Below are 5,138 nucleotides of genomic sequence, written 5' to 3' on the forward strand. Positions count from 1 at the left end.
GTCTATGGTGAGCTAACAGGTTATTCGGTTTGAATTGAAGTTTGGATACAATGTATATCAATCAACTTGCTGTTTTACAAAAGAATAATTACAAAACTTGTTAAAAGTAGACCAATTGACCAATTTATTAAAAAAATCACATGGTGATATTGATAAGTCTTCTAGAGGACAGACATAATTCTATACTTAAGACATTTTGACATAGATAAAGTTTGCCTCTTGTCCTTTCAATGCTGCAAAACAATACTTGTTAACTGACACTGTGGTCCCAGGAACTTGATGACAATAGTCAATTAAGAATGGATATTTTCATTAACATCAAATGAACAAGGAAAATGCTAAAGGTGTTATAAAATCATTTTGACATATAACTCATCATAGGAAATATTTAGAATGGGCTTCCAATATTTTAGTATGTGTCTCTTATTTTACACCATTTGTGTCCCAAGGAATCCTCAAAAGTCCAAACTGGAAGGTACATCAGCCAAATTTCTTTCTTATTGTACAAAAACTACCAGTAGTATTGACCTTAGAAATATATTCCTCCTATCCTCGAGACCGAGCCATTTAGTACTTTCAGTACTTTGATTTTCTATATTTTTAACTTGAAGTGTGAAATTAGAAGCTCAATCTTTTCAACGGCGGCAATGGTGTAAAGTAAGTAATCTTTTGTAACTGAAGAAAAAAATATACATTGTCTGCTGCCGTTTTTGATAGTGAAAAAATACCATTTGTCAGCGGTGGAGCATCTTTAAATATATTAGCATCATTATTAATTTGTCTCCTATACCTGATACACATTGATAAATACAATGTTTTTTACTGTTAGCAAAACTTACTATAAACCAAGTACTGTAATATTGAGCAAGTGTAAATTTACCATGTATGATATATTACAGTGCACAGGTTATTGTTTATTTTGGTAAGTGTTTTATTAATAAATCTCTCTAATATCCATGAAGTTCTTTATGTAGTGAATGTTTTAATCGATGATTTAATAGTTCATACAGCAAATTTCGAAATCCCTAGTTATTAATTGGTCGTTTAAATAAATACTAGCATTAAAATTCTTCTATTATATCTAAACGATATTCGGTATTCACCATGTGTATTAAACACATATGTACGTATTGTGTATGGTTCTATATCTTGCATTGTTTGGACTTCAATTAAACACGTGCTTTGTGTTGTGATTATAGAACATATTGTACAATAGGGTAAATTGGATCTATGCTTTAATATTAAAATTTGCTGTCTTCGCAGTAAGATATAATAATACCAAGATTGAATCCATCTGTCAAATGCTATTTATAACAACAAATAACTACTTCAAAATTTAAAGTGTTTTTCAATTTTACGTTTAGATTTGCGTTGTAATAAATTTCTACTTCGATTATATGGGTGATAAGCAAGGGGAATTTCACACATACTCATGATGTTGTAAGTTCACTTCATGTGCCGATGTCTGTCAAATAGTTCATATAATAATATACCGACCCATAGGCATCATAGGCAAAGAAGCAAAACGAAATGAAACTTACGATTTTCACTGCTTCTGTCTCCAAATACGAAAAGAATTCCGTAGTTTATTAGCAAGGTGGCTTGCAACATGCAGTGTTCAAATATTCTTCGGTGTTTTTTACTGAAAAAGCTTGCTTTTCCAGTATTGCTACGGCCCGGATGACCCACTAATTTAAATGCGATTGACCTCTCATTTGCATGCGATTTTTTCTCTTTTCCTCTTTCTAGAACAAATATGCTGCCATAGTGCAGTTAAACAACTTCTATGGTATTTCATTAAATAGAATAGTTTCAAACATGTCTACAAAAACTATAGTATGAACGTATATAATTGAAAAATAGTGAGGATAATTTGCATCAGTGGTAGCGATCGGTGGCCTAATTCTCGCCAACATTTGCATATATTTATGTAAACATCCGGTTTGGGTAACACTAAATTAAGGAATTGTCAGGATTTTGGTATGTAAGTATCTAATTGTAGTTTGATGTATACATTCATAATCTATTATATAATGACAATTTTTTTATTCATCCCGACGTAAGAAAGATACAAAAGTTGTTTGTTTTTACATGTATTATATTGATAGTCATTTTGGAGAACAGGTACGTTCGTATTGTGATCATGTCATTACGATAGCCCACTGAATTTAACCAAGTCTCACTCAAACAGACGCTTGTTAACTACGTACGCATCAAGCGTCTGGGTGATCTATGCAGAAGCTAACAAACACGATAAATTCTGAGTTACGCTGGTTCCTTATCATTTCGCACGGATTGTCAACTAACGCATCCTTTCATTAACGAGGGAATATTTAATACACGGATACAGATACAATGAAATATCGTGACACTCAGCAATAGTGTAAACGGCCGAATGTAAACAAAGACGTCATCACGCAAAGCGGACCTGTGATGTAAACTTGCAAGTCAAGAGATATTTTCCATTTAATTATCGAGCGTAATAAATGCATTCTCATATCTGAAAAACACCGAAGAATATTTGAACACTGCATGTTGCAAGCCACCTTGCTAGTAAACTACGGAATTCTTTTTGTATTTGGAGACAGAAGCAGTGAAAATCGTAAGTTTCATTTCGTTTTGCTTCTTTGCCTATCATGCCTATGGGTCGGTATATTATTATATGAACTATTTGACAGACATCGGCACATGAAGTTGAACTTACAACATCAGGAGTATGTGTGAATTCCTGCTAACATCCATATGATCGACGTTTTATTTTATTACAACGCAACAAAATTGAATATCACTTTAAATTTGAAGTAGTTTGTTGTTATATAATTAGCAGTTGACAAGATTCATTTTTGGTATTATTTTCTAATGCGATGACATCAAATTTAATATTAATGCATAGAAACAATTTACCAGATTGTCAATATGTATATAAACATCACAAAGCATGTGTGTGTAATACACATGTGAATACAGAATTTCTTTAGATAAATAGAAGAATTGTAATGCTAGATTTATTTAAGACAATTGATATCTGGGATTTCGAAATTGGCGGTATGAACTTAAAACATCGATTAAACAGTCACTACATATATAACTTCATGGATTCAGAGAATTTATAATAACACTTACCAAAATAAACAATAACCTGTGCACTGTAATATATCATACATGGTAAATTTACACTTGCTCAATATTACAGAATTTGGTTTAAAGTAAGTTTTGCTAACAGTAAAAAACATTGTATTTTATCAATGTGTATCAGGTATAGGAGACAAATTAATTATGATGCTAATATATTAAAGATGCTTCACCGCTGACAAATGGTATTTTTTCACAATCAAAAACGGGAGCAGACAATTTAGTATTTTTCTTCAGTTACAAAAGTTACTTACTTTACACCATTACCGCCGTTGAAAAGTTTGAGCTCCAATTTCACAATTTTCCAATTTATGGAATGAAGTACTGAGTGCGCTTGACCCAAAGGAAAAATTAATTATTTTATATTATTTTTTGTGTTAATAAGACTTATGAATACACGATTAAGGTTAACTAATTATTGTTCAAATGATGAATATCATTTATACTCTGTCGGCGGTGGAGCATCTTTAACTCAAAGTACTTGTATACATGAGTCCAATTTCTTCCTTTTGTCATTGTTAGATGATTTCTGTAACTTTTTTATAACAAATTAAGAATATTGATATATATGTTAAATTTTATAATTACAGGACTCATTGGCTAGTCATCTGAAGCAGATTCATAATTGTTGAAGACTGGAGATTATCAGGATTACTTTGGAAGCAGTGAAATGATTCTAAGGATGACTACCAGGCATATATTAAACTAGCTGCGACAACATACATGTAGCTCTGGACAACAAGCATATGGATTGGTGCTTCTCATTTGCATTGTTTCGTAATGCCAATTAAAACACAAAAATACAAAAAAGTAAATCCAGTATATTTGCAACTTTTGCAAAGAGTTGTCACCATTTGACATACTGCCGATTGTTATCAATCTGTGGAGAGATAGAAGGTGTTTAAACTTTTAACTTTACAGACTGATTCACATGTTAGTCTTTCTGTTTTGTTGTAAAATTCATACAAACAAAAAGAGTTTTCTTGGCTTGAATGAAACACACTATATATGTTCTGACAGACGGTCATTATCAGAACTACAATTCTGTCCCATTGACTGTAATGTTGCAAAACATCAAGTGATGACAATTAGCGAGTGTCGAGTAACTTTGTATTTGTATATATATAGAAATATCCTACATTTATAATATAAACTGATAATTTATTTACCTATCATCACGCCTGAATTATCATTGCTACAATGTATATTTCAATGATTCACATCTGTGACACGGCCATATAAGTACATTGTATATGGAATGACATTCATTTATTTGCTAAAACAGAAACATATTAAACAGTTTTACTTGTTGACTTTGTGCAGTGTGTTCACCAAAATGACACAAATTTTAATGCTTCTGGTGACATAGCCCATTGGTTGTTCCCATTAGTTGATGCCTCTATCAAATGTTTTTACAACTGTTTCTGATCTTGTTACCAATACATGTATAAACAGTTGTAAGTAATGTGACATTAACAACAAGTTGCCAATAATGTGTGATTACATGTACGTTAATTTCATATTCTTAACATAATTAAATGGGAAAAAAACCTTTAAAACATAACAAAAAAAGTATTCATTTTAGTACATAAACATAAAAAACCGATCGGCAGTCCGGAAAATTTGTAATCTGGGCGGTTTAGGCTGGGAACGAAGGTGTCCAGATTATCGAGGGTCCAATGTACATGTCAATGTATACAAATAACACACTGATTTTGAGAATGGTTGTTTTAATATGCTGTTAAGAATTCTCAGTGTCCATTTTATGCATTATATAGAGACAGTATCATACTGAATCTGACTTTGATATGACTTTTCTTCAATATTGCAGCAAAGTATCAAGAACTGCTCTTTACTTACTAATATGCCTGAATACATTGTGTGTACTTACTAATATGCCTGAATACATTGTGTGTATCACAGAAGAGAAGTAGAAAAAATAATGTATTGTGATGTTATTTCATGTTTGTATTAAAGTATTTTTGAATAAACATAATTCAAATCAA

General features: G+C 31.5%; 1 long non-coding RNA gene across 1 annotated transcript; it reads left to right on the forward strand.

Moving 5' to 3' along the window:
* The first annotated feature begins 1,641 nt into the window (after nucleotides 1–1,641).
* On the forward strand, nucleotides 1,642–4,712 carry LOC138312448 (uncharacterized). The gene is made up of 2 exons (XR_011206949.1): nucleotides 1,642–2,602; nucleotides 3,723–4,712. It is a non-coding gene; the product is annotated as an uncharacterized lncRNA (long non-coding RNA).
* Nucleotides 4,713–5,138: the final 426 nt, after the last annotated feature.

Source organism: Argopecten irradians, unplaced genomic scaffold (assembly GCF_041381155.1).
Source record: "Argopecten irradians isolate NY unplaced genomic scaffold, Ai_NY scaffold_0323, whole genome shotgun sequence".
Classification (NCBI taxonomy): domain Eukaryota; kingdom Metazoa; phylum Mollusca; class Bivalvia; order Pectinida; family Pectinidae; genus Argopecten; species Argopecten irradians.